At 46.2% G+C, this 16,396-nt stretch overlaps 2 long non-coding RNA genes across 2 annotated transcripts in view; both read left to right on the top strand.

The window, feature by feature from the left end:
- Positions 1–13,570, top strand: part of LOC125774365 (uncharacterized) — a 35,514-nt gene extending 21,944 nt beyond the window's left edge. The window contains exon 5 of the long non-coding RNA XR_007420848.1: positions 13,136–13,570. This is a non-coding gene — a long non-coding RNA (uncharacterized LOC125774365). The remainder of the gene's footprint in view (positions 1–13,135) is intronic.
- On the top strand, positions 51–7,334 carry LOC125774368 (uncharacterized). The gene is made up of 3 exons (XR_007420852.1): positions 51–79; positions 5,189–5,328; positions 7,303–7,334. It is a non-coding gene; the product is annotated as an uncharacterized LOC125774368 (long non-coding RNA).
- Positions 13,571–16,396: the final 2,826 nt, after the last annotated feature.

The raw sequence follows: 16,396 nt of genomic DNA, 5'->3' as shown, positions 1-16,396 counted from the left end.
TTGGCTAAGGTGTCTTGGCTAATGTGTCTCGGCTAATGTGCCTTGGCTAAGGTGTCTTGGCTAATGTGTCTTCGCTAAAGTGTCTTGGCTAATGTGTCTTGGCTATGGTGTCTTGGCTAATGTGTCTCAGCTACTGTGTCTTGGCTAATGTGTCTTATCTAATGTGTCTTGGCTAAGGTGTCTTGGCTAAGGTGTCTTGGCTAAGGTGTCTTGGCTAAAGTGTCTTGGCTAATGTGTCTTGGCTAAGGTGTCTTGGCTAAGGTGTCTTGGCTAATGTGTCTTGGCTAATGTGTCTTGGCTAATGTGTCTCGGCTAAGGTGTCTTGGCTAAGGTGTCTTGGCTAATGTGTCTTGGCTAATGTGTCTTGGCTAAGGTGTCTTGGCTAAGGTGTCTTGGCTAAGGTGTCTTGGCTTAGGTGTCTTGGCTAAGGTGTCTTGGCTAAAGTGTCTTGGCTAATGTGTCTTGGCTAAGGTGTCTTGGCTAATGTGTCTTGGCTAAGGTGTCTTGGCTAAGGTGTCTTGGCTAATGTGTCTCGGCTAATGTGTCTTGGCTAAGGTGTCTTGGCTAATGTGTCTTGGCTAAAGTGTCTTGGCTAATGTGTCTTGGCTAAGGTGTCTTGGCTAATGTGTCTTGGCTAATGTGTCTTGGCTAAGGTGTCTTGGCTAAGGTGTCTTGGCTAATGTGTCTTGGCTAATGTGTCTTGGCTGAGGTGTCTTGGCTAATGTGTCTCGGCTAATGTGTATTGGCTAAGGTGTCTTGGCTAATGTGTCTTGGCTATGGTGTCTTGGCTAAGGTGTCTTGGCTAAGGTGTCTTGGCTAAGGTGTCTTGGCTAATGTGTCTCGGCTAAGGTGTCTTGGCTAATGTGTCTTGGCTAAGGTGTCTTGGCTAATGTGTCTTGGCTAATGTGTCTTGGCTGAGGTGTCTTGGCTAATGTGTCTCGGCTAATGTGTCTTGGCTAAGGTGTCTTGGCTAATGTGTCTTGGCTATGGTGTCTTGGCTAAGGTGTCTTGGCTAAGGTGTCTTGGCTAAGGTGTCTTGGCTAATGTGTCTCGGCTAAGGTGTCTTGGCTAATGTGTCTTGGCTAAGGTGTCTTGGCTAATGTGTCTTGGCTAATGTGTCTTGGCTAAGGTGTCTTGGCTAATGTGTCTCGGCTAATGTGTCTTGGCTAAGGTGTCTTGGCTAATGTGTCTTGGCTATGGTGTCTTGGCTAATGTGTCTCGGCTAATGTGTCTTGGCTAAGGTGTCTTGGCTAAGGTGTCTTGGCTTAGGTGTCTTGGCTAAGGTGTCTTGGCTAAAGTGTCTTGGCTAATGTGTCTTGGCTAAGGTGTCTTGGCTAATGTGTCTTGGCTAAAGTGTCTTGGCTAATGTGTCTTGGCTAAGGTGTCTTGGCTAATGTGTCTTGGCTAATGTGTCTTGGTTAAGGTGTCTTGGCTAAGGTGTCTTGGCTAAGGTGTCTTGGCTAAGGTGTCTTGGCTAAAGTGTCTTGGCTAATGTGTCTTGGCTAAGGTGTCTTGGCTAATGTGTCTTGGCTAAGGTGTCTTGGCTAAGGTGTCTTGGCTAAGGTGTCTTGGCTAAGGTGTCTTGGCGAAGGTGTCTTGGCTAATGTGTCTTGGCTAATGTGTCTTGGCTAATGTGTCTTGGCTAATGTGTCTTGGCTAATGTGTCTTGGCTAATGTGTCTTGGCTAAGGTGTCTTGGCTAAGGTGTCTTGGCTAAGGTGTCTTGGCTAAGGTGTCTTGGCTAAAGTGTCTTGGCTAATGTGTCTTGGCTAAGGTGTCTTGGCTAATGTGTCTTGGCTAAGGTGTCTTGGCTAAGGTGTCTTGGCTAATGTGTCTTGGCTAATGTGTCTTGGCTAATGTGTCTTGGCTAAGGTGTCTCGGCTAAGGTGTCTTGGCTAAGGTGTCTTGGCTAAGGTGTCTTGGCTAAGGTGTCTTGGCTAATGTGTCTTGGCTAAGGTGTCTTGGCTAATGTGGCTTGGCTAAGGTGTCTTGGCTAAGGTGTCTTGGCTAAGGTGTCTTGGCTAAAGTGTCTTGGCTAAGGTGTCTTGGCTAAGGTGTCTTGGCTAAGGTGTCTTGGCTAAGGTGTCTTGGCTAAGGTGTCTTGGCTAAGGTGTCTTGGCTAAGGTGTCTTTGCTAAGGTGTCTTGGCTAATGTGTCTTGGCTAAGGTGTCTTGGCTAATGTGTCTTGGCTAATGTGTCTTGGCTATGGTGTCTTGGCTATGATGTCTTGGCTAATGTGTCTTGGCTAATGTGTCTTGGCTAAGGTGTCTTGGCTAAGGTGTCTTGGCTAAGGTGTCTTGGCTAAGGTGTCTTGGCTAAGGTGTCTTGGCTAAAGTGTCTTGGCTAATGTGTCTTGGTTAAGGTGTCTTGGCTAATGTGTCTTGGCTAAGGTGTCTTGGCTAAGGTGTCTTGGCTAATGTGTCTCGGCTAATGTGTCTTGGCTAAGGTGTCTTGGCTAATGTGTCTTGGCTAATGTGTCTTGGCTAAGGTGTCTTGGCTAAGGTGTCTTGGCTAATGTGTCTTGGCTAATGTGTCTTGGCTAAGGTGTCTTGGCTAATGTGTCTCGGCTAATGTGTCTTGGCTAAGGTGTCTTGGCTAATGTGTCTTGGCTATGGTGTCTTGGCTAATGTGTCTCGGCTAATGTGTCTTGGCTAATGTGTCTTGGCTAAGGTGTCTTGGCTAAGGTGTCTTGGCTAAGGTGTCTTGGCTAAGGTGTCTTGGCTAAAGTGTCTTGGCTAATGTGTCTTGGCTAAGGTGTCTTGGCTAAGGTGTCTTGGTTAATGTGTCTTGGCTAATGTGTCTTGGCTAATGTGTCTTGGCTAATGTGTCTCGGCTAATGTGTCTTGGCTAAGGTGTCTTGGCTAAGGTGTCTTGGCTAATGTGTCTTGGCTAATGTGTCTTGGCTAAGGTGTCTTGGCTAAGGTGTCTTGGCTAAGGTGTCTTGGCTAATGTGTCTTGGCTAATGTGTCTTGGCTAAGGTGTCTTGGCTAAGGTGTCTTGGCTAAGGTGTCTTGGCTAAGGTGTCTTGGCAAAGGTGTCTTGGCTAAAGTGTCTTGGCTAATGTGTCTTGGCAAAGGTGTCTTGGCTAAGGTGTCTTGGCTAAGGTGTCTTGGCTAATGTGTCTTGGCTAATGTGTCTTGGCTAATGTGTCTTGGCTAATGTGTCTCGGCTAAGGTGTCTTGGCTAAGGTGTCTTGGCTAATGTGTCTTGGCTAATGTGTCTTGGCTAAGGTGTCTTGGCTAAGGTGTCTTGGCTAAGGTGTCTTGGCTTAGGTGTCTTGGCTAAGGTGTCTTGGCTAAAGTGTCTTGGCTAATGTGTCTTGGCTAATGTGTCTTGGCTAAGGTGTCTTGGCTAATGTGTCTTGGCTAAAGTGTCTTGGCTAATGTGTCTTGGCTAATGTGTCTTGGCTAATGTGTCTTGGCTAAGGTGTCTTGGCTAATGTGTCTTGGCTAATGTGTCTTGGCTATGATGTCTTGGCTAAGGTGTCTTGGCTAAGGTGTCTTGGCTAAGGTGTCTTGGCTAAGGTGTCTTGGCTAAAGTGTCTTGGCTAATGTGTCTTGGCTAAGGTGTCTTGGCTAATGTGTCTTGGCTAATGTGTCTTGGCTAAGGTGTCTTGGCTAAGGTGTCTTGGCTAATGTGTCTTGGCTAATGTGTCTTGGCTAAGGTGTCTTGGCTAATGTGTCTCGGCTAATGTGTCTTGGCTAAGGTGTCTTGGCTAATGTGTCTTGGCTATGGTGTCTTGGCTAATGTGTCTCGGCTAATGTGTCTTGGCTAATGTGTCTTGGCTAAGGTGTCTTGGCTAAGGTGTCTTGGCTAAGGTGTCTTGGCTAAGGTGTCTTGGCTAAAGTGTCTTGGCTAATGTGTCTTGGCTAAGGTGTCTTGGCTAAGGTGTCTTGGTTAATGTGTCTTGGCTAATGTGTCTTGGCTAATGTGTCTTGGCTAATGTGTCTCGGCTAATGTGTCTTGGCTAAGGTGTCTTGGCTAAGGTGTCTTGGCTAATGTGTCTTGGCTAATGTGTCTTGGCTAAGGTGTCTTGGCTAAGGTGTCTTGGCTAAGGTGTCTTGGCTAATGTGTCTTGGCTAATGTGTCTTGGCTAAGGTGTCTTGGCTAAGGTGTCTTGGCTAAGGTGTCTTGGCTAAGGTGTCTTGGCAAAGGTGTCTTGGCTAAAGTGTCTTGGCTAATGTGTCTTGGCAAAGGTGTCTTGGCTAAGGTGTCTTGGCTAAGGTGTCTTGGCTAATGTGTCTTGGCTAATGTGTCTTGGCTAATGTGTCTTGGCTAATGTGTCTCGGCTAAGGTGTCTTGGCTAAGGTGTCTTGGCTAATGTGTCTTGGCTAATGTGTCTTGGCTAAGGTGTCTTGGCTAAGGTGTCTTGGCTAAGGTGTCTTGGCTTAGGTGTCTTGGCTAAGGTGTCTTGGCTAAAGTGTCTTGGCTAATGTGTCTTGGCTAATGTGTCTTGGCTAAGGTGTCTTGGCTAATGTGTCTTGGCTAAAGTGTCTTGGCTAATGTGTCTTGGCTAATGTGTCTTGGCTAATGTGTCTTGGCTAAGGTGTCTTGGCTAATGTGTCTTGGCTAATGTGTCTTGGCTATGATGTCTTGGCTAAGGTGTCTTGGCTAAGGTGTCTTGGCTAAGGTGTCTTGGCTAAGGTGTCTTGGCTAAAGTGTCTTGGCTAATGTGTCTTGGCTAAGGTGTCTTGGCTAAGGTGTCTTGGCTAATGTGTCTCGGCTAATGTGTCTTGGCTAAAGTGTCTTGGCTAATGTGTCTTGGCTAAAGTGTCTTGGCTAATGTGTCTTGGCTAAGGTGTCTTGGCTAATGTGTCTTGGCTAATGTGTCTTGGCTAAGGTATCTTGGCTAAGGTGTCTTGGCTAATGTGTCTTGGCTAATGTGTCTTGGCTAATGTGTCTTGGCTAATGTGTCTTGGCTAAGGTGTATGGCTAAGGTGTCTAGGCTAATGTGTCTTGGCTAATGTGTCTTGGTTAAGGTGTCTTGGCTAAGGTGTCTTGGCTAAGGTGTCTTGGCTAAGGTGTCTTGGCTAAAGTGTCTTGGCTAATGTGTCTTGGCTAAGGTGTCTTGGCTAATGTGTCTTGGCTAATGTGTCTTGGCTAATGTGTCTTGGCTAATGTGTCTTGGCTAAGGTGTCTTGGCTAAGGTGTCTTGGCTAAGGTGTCTTGGCTAAGGTGTCTTGGCTAAGGTGTCTTGGCTAAAGTGTCTTGGCTAATGTGTCTTGGCTAAGGTGTCTTGGCTAATGTGTCTTGGCTAAGGTGTCTTGGCTAAGGTATCTTGGCTAAGGTGTCTTGGCTAAAGTGTCTTGGCTAATGTGTCTTGGCTAAGGTGTCTTGGCTAATGTGTCTTGGCTAAAGTGTCTTGGCTAATGTGTCTTGGCTAATGTGTCTTGGCTAATGTGTCTTGGCTAATGTGTCTTGGCTAATGTGTCTTGGCTATGATGTCTTGGCTAAGGTGTCTTGGCTAAGGTGTCTTGGCTAAGGTGTCTTGGCTAAGGTGTCTTGGCTAAAGTGTCTTGGCTAATGTGTCTTGGCTAATGTGTCTTGGCTAAGGTGTCTTGGCTAATGTGTCTTGGCTAAAGTGTCTTGGCTAATGTGTCTTGGCTAATGTGTCTTGGCTAATGTGTCTTGGCTAAGGTGTCTTGGCTAATGTGTCTTGGCTAATGTGTCTTGGCTAAGGTATCTTGGCTAAGGTGTCTTGGCTAATGTGTCTTGGCTAATGTGTCTTGGCTGAGGTGTCTTGGCTAATGTGTCTCGGCTAATGTGTCTTGGCTAAGGTGTCTTGGCTAATGTGTCTTGGCTATGGTGTCTTGGCTAATGTGTCTCGGCTAATGTGTCTTGGCTAATGTGTCTTGGTTAAGGTGTCTTGGCTAAGGTGTCTTGGCTAAGGTGTCTTGGCTAAGGTGTCTTGGCTAAAGTGTCTTGGCTAATGTGTCTTGGCTAAGGTGTCTTGGCTAATGTGTCTTGGCTAATGTGTCTTGGCTAATGTGTCTTGGCTAATGTGTCTTGGCTAAGGTGTCTTGGCTAAGGTGTCTTGGCTAAGGTGTCTTGGCTAAAGTGTCTTGGCTAATGTGTCTTGGCTAAGGTGTCTTGGCTAATGTGTCTTGGCTAAGGTGTCTTGGCTAATGTGTCATGGCTAATGTGTCTCGGCTAATGTGCCTTGGCTAAGGTGTCTTGGCTAATGTGTCTTCGCTAAAGTGTCTTGGCTAATGTGTCTTGGCTAATGTGTCTTGGCTAATGTGTCTCGGCTAATGTGTCTTGGCTAAGGTGTCTTGGCTAAGGTGTCTTGGCTAAGGTGTCTTGGCTAAGGTGTCTTGGCTAAGGTGTCTTGGCTAAAGTGTCTTGGCTAATGTGTCTTGGCTATGGTGTCTTGGCTAATGTGTCTCGGCTAATGTGTCTTGGCTAAGGTGTCTTGGCTAATGTGTCTTGGCTATGGTGTCTTGGCTAAAGTGTCTCGACTAATGTTTCTTGGCTAATGTTTCTTGGCTAAGGTGTCTTGGCTAAAGTGTCTTGGCTAATGTGTCTTGGCTAAGGTGTCTTGGCTTATGTGTCTTGGCTAAGGTGTCTTGGCTTATGTGTCTTGGCTAAGGTGTCTTGGCTAATGTGTCTTGGCTATGATGTCTTGGCTAAGGTGTCTTGGCTAAGGTGTCTTGGCTAAGGTGTCTTGGCTAAGGTGTCTTGGCTAAAGTGTCTTGGCTAATGTGTCTTGGCTAAGGTGTCTTGGCTAATGTGTCTTGGCTAAGGTGTCTTGGCTAAGGTGTCTTGGCTAATGTGTCTCGGCTAATGTGTCTTGGCTAAAGTGTCTTGGCTAATGTGTCTTGGCTAAAGTGTCTTGGCTAATGTGTCTTGGCTAAGGTGTCTTGGCTAATGTGTCTTGGCTAATGTGTCTTGGCTAAGGTATCTTGGCAAATGTGTCTTGCCTAATGTGTTTTGGCTAAGGTGTCTTGGCTAATGTGTCTTGGCTAATGTGTCTTGGCTAATGTGTCTTGGCTAAGGTGTCTTGGCTAAGGTGTCTTGGCTAAGGTGTCTTGGCTAAGGTGTCTTGGCTAAGGTGTCTTGGCTAAGGTGTCTTGGCTAATGTGTCTTGGCTAAGGTGTCTTGGCTAATGTGTCTCGGCTAATGTGTCTTGGCTAAGGTGTCTTGGCTAATGTGTCTTGGCTATGGTGTCTTGGCTAATGTGTATCGGCTAATGTGTCTTGGCTAATGTGTCTTGGCTAAGGTGTCTTGGCTAAGGTGTCTTGGCTAAGGTGTCTTGGCTAAGGTGTCTTGGCTAAAGTGTCTTGGCTAATGTGTCTTGGCTAAGGTGTCTTGGCTAAGGTGTCTTGGTTAATGTGTCTTGGCTAGTGTGTCTTGGCTAATGTGTCTTGGCTAAGGTGTCTTGGCTAATGTGTCTTGGCTAATGTGTCTTGGCTATGATGTCTTGGCTAAGGTGTCTTGGCTAAGGTGTCTTGGCTAAGGTGTCTTGGCTAAGGTGTCTTGGCTAAAGTGTCTTGGCTAATGTGTCTTGGCTAAGGTGTCTTGGCTAAGGTGTCTTGGCTAATGTGTCTTGGCTAATGTGTCTCGGCTAATGTGTCTTGGCTAATGTGTCTTGGCTAAAGTGTCTTGGCTAATGTGTCTTGGCTAAGGTGTCTTGGCTAATGTGTCTTGGCTAATGTGTCTTGGCTAAGGTATCTTGGCTAAGGTGTCTTGGCTAATGTGTCTTGGCTAATGTGTCTTGGCTAATGTGTCTTGGCTAATGTGTCTTGGCTAAGGTGTATGGCTAAGGTGTCTAGGCTAATGTGTCTTGGCTAATGTGTCTTGGTTAAGGTGTCTTGGCTAAGGTGTCTTGGCTAAGGTGTCTTGGCTAAGGTGTCTTGGCTAAAGTGTCTTGGCTAATGTGTTTTGGCTAAGGTGTCTTGGCTAATGTGTCTTGGCTAATGTGTCTTGGCTAATGTGTCTTGGCTATGATGTCTTGGCTAAGGTGTCTTGGCTAAGGTGTCTTGGCTAAGGTGTCTTGGCTAAGGTGTCTTGGCTAATGTGTCTTGGCTAAGGTGTCTTGGCTAAGGTGTCTTGGCTAATGTGTCTTGGCTAGTGTGTCTTGGCTAATGTGTCTTGGCTAAAGTGTCTTGGCTAATGTGTTTTGGCTAAGGTGTCTTGGCTAATGTGTCTTGGCTAATGTGTCTTGGCTAATGTGTCTTGGCTAAGGTGTCTTGGCTAATGTGTTTTGGCTAAGGTGTCTTGGCTAAGGTGTCTTGGCTAAAGTGTCTTGGCTAATGTGTTTTGGCTAAGGTGTCTTGGCTAATGTGTCTTGGCTAATGTGTCTTGGCTAATGTGTCTTGGCTATGATGTCTTGGCTAAGGTGTCTTGGCTAAGGTGTCTTGGCTAAGGTGTCTTGGCTAAGGTGTCTTGGCTAAAGTGTCTTGGCTAATGTGTCTTGGCTAAGGTGTCTTGGCTAAGGTGTCTTGGCTAATGTGTCTTGGCTAATGTGTCTCGGCTAATGTGTCTTGGCTAATGTGTCTTGGCTAAAGTGTCTTGGCTAATGTGTCTTGGCTAAGGTGTCTTGGCTAATGTGTCTTGGCTAATGTGTCTTGGCTAAGGTATCTTGGCTAAGGTGTCTTGGCTAATGTGTCTTGGCTAATGTGTCTTGGCTAATGTGTCTTGGCTAATGTGTCTTGGCTAAGGTGTATGGCTAAGGTGTCTAGGCTAATGTGTCTTGGCTAATGTGTCTTGGTTAAGGTGTCTTGGCTAAGGTGTCTTGGCTAAGGTGTCTTGGCTAAGGTGTCTTGGCTAAAGTGTCTTGGCTAATGTGTCTTGGCTAAGGTGTCTTGGCTAATGTGTCTTGGCTAATGTGTCTTGGCTAATGTGTCTTGGCTAATGTGTCTTGGCTAAAGTGTCTTGGCTAATGTGTCTTGGCTAAGGTGTCTTGGCTTATGTGTCTTGGCTAAGGTGTCTTGGCTTATGTGTCTTGGCTAAGGTGTCTTGGCTAATGTGTCTTGGCTATGATGTCTTGGCTAAGGTGTCTTGGCTAAGGTGTCTTGGCTAAGGTGTCTTGGCTAAGGTGTCTTGGCTAAAGTGTCTTGGCTAATGTGTCTTGGCTAAGGTGTCTTGGCTAATGTGTCTTGGCTAAGGTGTCTTGGCTAAGGTGTCTTGGCTAATGTGTCTCGGCTAATGTGTCTTGGCTAAGGTGTCTTGGCTAAGGTGTCTTGGCTAATGTGTCTTGGCTAATGTGTCTTGGCTAAGGTGTCTTGGCTAAGGTGTCTTGGCTAAGGTGTCTTGGCTAATGTGTCTTGGCTAATGTGTCTTGGCTAAGGTGTCTTGGCTAAGGTGTCTTGGCTAAGGTGTCTTGGCTAAGGTGTCTTGGCAAAGGTGTCTTGGCTAAAGTGTCTTGGCTAATGTGTCTTGGCTAAGGTGTCTTGGCTAAGGTGTCTTGGCTAAGGTGTCTTGGCTAATGTGTCTTGGCTAATGTGTCTTGGCTAATGTGTCTTGGCTAATGTGTCTCGGCTAAGGTGTCTTGGCTAAGGTGTCTTGGCTAATGTGTCTTGGCTAATGTGTCTTGGCTAAGGTGTCTTGGCTAAGGTGTCTTGGCTAAGGTGTCTTGGCTTAGGTGTCTTGGCTAAGGTGTCTTGGCTAAAGTGTCTTGGCTAATGTGTCTTGGCTAAGGTGTCTTGGCTAAGGTGTCTTGGCTAAGGTGTCTTGGCTTAGGTGTCTTGGCTAAGGTGTCTTGGCTAAAGTGTCTTGGCTAATGTGTCTTGGCTAATGTGTCTTGGCTAAGGTGTCTTGGCTAATGTGTCTTGGCTAAAGTGTCTTGGCTAATGTGTCTTGGCTAATGTGTCTTGGCTAAGGTGTCTTGGCTAATGTGTCTTGGCTAATGTGTCTTGGCTAAGGTATCTTGGCTAAGGTGTCTTGGCTAATGTGTCTTGGCTAATGTGTCTTGGCTAATGTGTCTTGGCTAATGTGTCTTGGCTAAGGTGTATGGCTAAGGTGTCTAGGCTAATGTGTCTTGGCTAATGTGTCTTGGTTAAGGTGTCTTGGCTAAGGTGTCTTGGCTAAGGTGTCTTGGCTAAGGTGTCTTGGCTAAAGTGTCTTGGCTAATGTGTTTTGGCTAAGGTGTCTTGGCTAATGTGTCTTGGCTAATGTGTCTTGGCTAATGTGTCTTGGCTATGATGTCTTGGCTAAGGTGTCTTGGCTAAGGTGTCTTGGCTAAGGTGTCTTGGCTAAGGTGTCTTGGCTAATGTGTCTTGGCTAAGGTGTCTTGGCTAAGGTGTCTTGGCTAATGTGTCTTGGCTAGTGTGTCTTGGCTAATGTGTCTTGGCTAAAGTGTCTTGGCTAATGTGTTTTGGCTAAGGTGTCTTGGCTAATGTGTCTTGGCTAATGTGTCTTGGCTAATGTGTCTTGGCTAAGGTGTCTTGGCTAATGTGTTTTGGCTAAGGTGTCTTGGCTAAGGTGTCTTGGCTAAAGTGTCTTGGCTAATGTGTTTTGGCTAAGGTGTCTTGGCTAATGTGTCTTGGCTAATGTGTCTTGGCTAATGTGTCTTGGCTATGATGTCTTGGCTAAGGTGTCTTGGCTAAGGTGTCTTGGCTAAGGTGTCTTGGCTAAGGTGTCTTGGCTAAAGTGTCTTGGCTAATGTGTCTTGGCTAAGGTGTCTTGGCTAAGGTGTCTTGGCTAATGTGTCTTGGCTAATGTGTCTCGGCTAATGTGTCTTGGCTAATGTGTCTTGGCTAAAGTGTCTTGGCTAATGTGTCTTGGCTAAGGTGTCTTGGCTAATGTGTCTTGGCTAATGTGTCTTGGCTAAGGTATCTTGGCTAAGGTGTCTTGGCTAATGTGTCTTGGCTAATGTGTCTTGGCTAATGTGTCTTGGCTAATGTGTCTTGGCTAAGGTGTATGGCTAAGGTGTCTAGGCTAATGTGTCTTGGCTAATGTGTCTTGGTTAAGGTGTCTTGGCTAAGGTGTCTTGGCTAAGGTGTCTTGGCTAAGGTGTCTTGGCTAAAGTGTCTTGGCTAATGTGTCTTGGCTAAGGTGTCTTGGCTAATGTGTCTTGGCTAATGTGTCTTGGCTAATGAGTCTTGGCTAATGTGTCTTGGCTAAAGTGTCTTGGCTAATGTGTCTTGGCTAAGGTGTCTTGGCTTATGTGTCTTGGCTAAGGTGTCTTGGCTTATGTGTCTTGGCTAAGGTGTCTTGGCTAATGTGTCTTGGCTATGATGTCTTGGCTAAGGTGTCTTGGCTAAGGTGTCTTGGCTAAGGTGTCTTGGCTAAGGTGTCTTGGCTAAAGTGTCTTGGCTAATGTGTCTTGGCTAAGGTGTCTTGGCTAATGTGTCTTGGCTAAGGTGTCTTGGCTAAGGTGTCTTGGCTAATGTGTCTCGGCTAATGTGTCTTGGCTAAGGTGTCTTGGCTAAGGTGTCTTGGCTAATGTGTCTTGGCTAATGTGTCTTGGCTAAGGTGTCTTGGCTAAGGTGTCTTGGCTAAGGTGTCTTGGCTAATGTGTCTTGGCTAATGTGTCTTGGCTAAGGTGTCTTGGCTAAGGTGTCTTGGCTAAGGTGTCTTGGCTAAGGTGTCTTGGCAAAGGTGTCTTGGCTAAAGTGTCTTGGCTAATGTGTCTTGGCTAAGGTGTCTTGGCTAAGGTGTCTTGGCTAAGGTGTCTTGGCTAATGTGTCTTGGCTAATGTGTCTTGGCTAATGTGTCTTGGCTAATGTGTCTCGGCTAAGGTGTCTTGGCTAAGGTGTCTTGGCTAATGTGTCTTGGCTAATGTGTCTTGGCTAAGGTGTCTTGGCTAAGGTGTCTTGGCTAAGGTGTCTTGGCTTAGGTGTCTTGGCTAAGGTGTCTTGGCTAAAGTGTCTTGGCTAATGTGTCTTGGCTAATGTGTCTTGGCTAAGGTGTCTTGGCTAATGTGTCTTGGCTAAAGTGTCTTGGCTAATGTGTCTTGGCTAATGTGTCTTGGCTAATGTGTCTTGGCTAAGGTGTCTTGGCTAATGTGTCTTGGCTAATGTGTCTTGGCTATGATGTCTTGGCTAAGGTGTCTTGGCTAAGGTGTCTTGGCTAAGGTGTCTTGGCTAAGGTGTCTTGGCTAAAGTGTCTTGGCTAATGTGTCTTGGCTAAGGTGTCTTGGCTAAGGTGTCTTGGCTAATGTGTCTTGGCTAATGTGTCTCGGCTAATGTGTCTTGGCTAATGTGTCTTGGCTAAAGTGTCTTGGCTAATGTGTCTTGGCTAAGGTGTCTTGGCTAATGTGTCTTGGCTAATGTGTCTTGGCTAAGGTATCTTGGCTAAGGTGTCTTGGCTAATGTGTCTTGGCTAATGTGTCTTGGCTAATGTGTCTTGGCTAATGTGTCTTGGCTAAGGTGTATGGCTAAGGTGTCTAGGCTAATGTGTCTTGGCTAATGTGTCTTGGTTAAGGTGTCTTGGCTAAGGTGTCTTGGCTAAGGTGTCTTGGCTAAGGTGTCTTGGCTAAAGTGTCTTGGCTAATGTGTCTTGGCTAAGGTGTCTTGGCTAATGTGTCTTGGCTAATGTGTCTTGGCTAATGTGTCTTGGCTAATGTGTCTTGGCTAAGGTGTCTTGGCTAAGGTGTCTTGGCTAAGGTGTCTTGGCTAAGGTGTCTTGGCTAAGGTGTCTTGGCTAAGGTGTCTTGGCTAAAGTGTCTTGGCTAATGTGTCTTGGCTAAGGTGTCTTGGCTAATGTGTCTTGGCTAAGGTGTCTTGGCTAAGGTATCTTGGCTAAGGTGTCTTGGCTAAAGTGTCTTGGCTAATGTGTCTTGGCTAATGTGTCTTGGCTAAGGTGTCTTGGCTAAGGTGTCTTGGCTAAGGTGTCTTGGCTAAGGTGTCTTGGCTAAGGTGTCTTGGCTAAGGTGTCTTGGCTAAGGTGTCTTGGCTAAGGTGTCTTGGCTAATGTGTCTTGGCTAAGGTGTCTTGGCTAAGGTGTCTTGGCTAAGGTGTCTTGGCTAATGTGTCTTGGCTAATGTGTCTTGGCTAAGGTGTCTTGTCTAATGTGTCTCGGCTAAGGTGTCTTGGCTAAGGTGTCTTGGCTAATGTGTCTTGGCTAAGGTGTCTTGGCTAATGTGTCTTGGCTAAGGTGTCTTGGCTAATGTGTCTTGGTTAAGGTGTCTTGGCTAAGGTGTCTTGGCTAAGGTGTCTTGGCTAAGGTGTCTTGGCTAAGGTGTCTTGGCTAAGGTGTCTTGGCTAATGTGTCTTGGCTTAGGTGTCTTGGCTAATGTGTCTTGGTTAAGGTGTCTTGGCTAAGGTGTCTTGGCTAATGTGTCTTGGCTAAGGTGTCTTGGCTAAGGTGTCTTGGCTAAGGTGTCTTGGCTAATGTGTCTTGGCTAGTGTGTCTTGGCTAATGTGTCTTGGCTAAGGTGTCTTGGCTAAGGTGTCTTGGCTAAGGTGTCTTGGCTAAGGTGTCTTGGCTAATGTGTCTTGGTTAAGGTGTCTTGGCTAAGGTGTCTTGGCTAATGTGTCTTGGCTAAGGTGTCTTGGCTAAGGTGTCTTGGCTAAGGTGTCTTGGCTAATGTGTCTTGGCTAGTGTGTCTTGGCTAATGTGTCTTGGCTAAGGTGTCTTGGCTAAGGTGTCTTGGCTAAGGTGTCTTGGCTAAGGTGTCTTGGCTAATGTGTCTTGGTTAAGGTGTCTTGGCTAAGGTGTTTTGGCTAAGGTGTCTTGGCTAATGTGTCTCGGCTAATGTGTCTTGGCTAAAGTGTCTTGGCTAAGGTGTCTCGGCTAATGTGTCTCGGCTAATGTGTCTTGGCTAAAGTGTCTTGGCTAAGGTGTCTTGGCTAATGTGTCTTGGCTAAAGTGTCTTGGCTAAGGTGTCTTGGCTAATGTGTCTTGGTTAAGGTGTCTTGGCTAAGGTGTTTTGGCTAATGTGTCTTGGTTAAGGTGTCTTGGCTAAGGTGTTTTGGCTAAGGTGTCTTGGCTAATGTGTCTTGGCTAAGGTGTCTTGGCTAATGTGTCTCGGCTAAAGTGTCTTGGCTAAGGTGTCTTGGCTTAGGTGTCTTGGCTAAGGTGTCTTGGCTAAGGTGTCTTGGCTAATGTGTCTTGGCTAAGGTGTCTTGGCTAATGTGTCTTGGCTAATGTGTCTTGGCTAATGTGTCTTGACTAAGGTGTCTTGGCTAATGTGTCTTGGCTAATGTGTCTTGGCTAATGTGTCTTGGCTAATGTGTCTTGGATGAAGTGTCTTGGCTAAGGTGTCTTGGCTAAGGTGTCTTGGCTAATGTGTCTTGGCTAAGGTGTCTTGGCTAATGTGTCTTGGCTAAGGTGTCTTGGCTAATGTGTCTTGGCTAAGGTGTCTTGGGTTATGTGTCTCGGCTAATGTGTCTTGGCTAAGGTGTCTTGGCTAAGGTGTCTTGGCTAAGGTGTCTTGGCTAAGGTGTCTTGGCTAAGGTGTCTCGGCTAAGGTGTCTTGGCTAATGTGTCTTGGCTAAGGTGTCTTGGCTAAGGTGTCTTGGCTAATGTGTCTTGGCTAAAGTGTCTTGGCTAATGTGTCTTGGCTAAGGTGTCTTGGCTAAGGTGTCTTGGCTAAAGTGTCTTGGCTAATGTGTCTTGGCTAAGGTGTCTTGGCTTAGGTGTCTCGACTAATGTGTCTTGGCTAATGTGTCTTGGCTATAGTGTCTTGGCTAATGTGTCTTGGCTAAAGTGTCTTGGCTAAGGTGTCTTGGCTAATGTGTCTTGGCTAATGTGTCTTGGCTAATGTGTCTTGGCTAAGGTGTCTTGGCTAAGGTGTCTTGGCTAAGGTGTTTTGGCTAAGGTGTCTTGGCTAAGGTGTTTTGGCTAAGGTGTCTTGGCTAATGTGTCTTGGCTAAGGTGTCTTTGCTAATGTGTCTTGGCTAATGTGTCTTGGCTAATGTGTCTTTTCTAAGGTGTCTTGGCGAATGTGTCTTGGCTAATGTGTCTTGGCTAAAATGTCTTTGCTAAGGTGTCTTGGTTAAGGTGTCTCGGCTAATGTGTCTTGGCTAATGTGTCTTGGCTAAGGTGTCTTGGCTAATGTGTCTCGGCTAATGTGTCTCGGCTAATGTGTCTCGGCTAATGTGTCTCGGCTAATGTGTCTTGGCTAATGTGTCTTGGCTAAGGTGTCTTGGCTAATATGTCTTGGCTAAGGTGTCTTGGCTAAGGTGTCTCGGCTAAGGTGTCTTGGCTAATGTGTCTTGGCTAATGTGTCTTGGCTAATGTGTCTTGGCTAATGTGTCTTGGCTAAGGTGTATGGCTAAGGTGTCTTGGCTAATGTGTCTTGGCTAATGTGTCTTGGCTAAGGTGTCTTGGCTAATGTGTCTTGGCTAATGTGTCTTGGCTAATGTGTCTTGGCTAAGGTGTCTTGGCTTATGTGTCTTGGCTAAGGTGTCTTATCTAATGTGTCTTGGCGAAGGTGTCTTGGCTAATGTGTCTTGGCTAAGGTGTCTTGGCTTATGTGTCTTGGCTAATGTGTCTTGGCTAAGGTGTCTCGGCTAATGTGTCTTGGCTAATGTGTCTTGGCTAATGTGTCTTGGCTAAGGTGTCTTGGCTTATGTGTCTTGGCTAATGTGTCTTTTCTAAGGTGTCTTGGCGAATGTGTCTTGGCTAATGTGTCTTGGCTAAAATGTCTTGGCTAAGGTGTCTTGGCTAAGGTGTCTTGGCTAATGTGTCTTGGCTAAGGTGTCTTGGCTAATGTGTGTTGGCTAATGTGTCTTGGCTAATGTGTCTTGGCTAAGGTGTCTTGGCTAATGTGTTTCGGCTAAGGTGTCTTGGCTAAGGTGTCTTGGCTTAGGTGTCTCGACTAATGTGTCTTGGCTAATGTGTCTTGGCTATAGTGTCTTGGCTAATGTGTCTTGGCTAAAGTGTCTTGGCTAAGGTGTCTTGGCTAATGTGTCTTGGCTAATGTGTCTTGGCTAATGTGTCTTGGCTAAGGTGTCTTGGCTAAGGTGTCTTGGCTAAGGTGTTTTGGCTAAGGTGTCTTGGCTAAGGTGTTTTGGCTAAGGTGTCTTGGCTAATGTGTCTTGGCTAAGGTGTCTTGGCTAATGTGTCTTGGCTAAGGTGTCTTGGCTAAGGTGTCTTGGCTAAGGTGTTTTGGCTAAGGTGTCTTGGCTAATGTGTCTTGGCTAAGGTTTCTTGGCTAATGTGTCTTGGCTAATGTGTCTTGGCTAAGGTGTCTTTGCTAATGTGTCTTGGCTAATGTGTCTTGGCTAAGGTGTCTTGGCTAATGTGTCTTGGCTAAAGTGTCTTGGCTAAGGTGTTTTGGCTAAGGTGTCTTGGCTAATGTGTCTCGGCTAATGTGTCTTGGCTAAAGTGTCTTGGCTAAGGTGTCTCGGCTAATGTGTCTCGGCTAATGTGTCTTGGCTAAAGTGTCTTGGCTAAGGTGTCTTGGCTAATGTGTCTTGGCTAAAGTGTCTTGGCTAAGGTGTCTTGGCTAATGTGTCTTGGTTAAGGTGTCTTGGCTAAGGTGTTTTGGCTAATGTGTCTTGGTTAAG

The sequence above is a fragment of the Anopheles funestus genome, unplaced genomic scaffold (assembly GCF_943734845.2).
Source record: "Anopheles funestus unplaced genomic scaffold, idAnoFuneDA-416_04 scaffold_65_ctg1, whole genome shotgun sequence".
In the NCBI taxonomy this organism is placed as follows: Eukaryota; Metazoa; Arthropoda; class Insecta; order Diptera; family Culicidae; genus Anopheles; species Anopheles funestus.
Note: the sequence above shows the minus strand (reverse complement) of the source record. Positions and strands in the feature narration are given on the sequence as shown.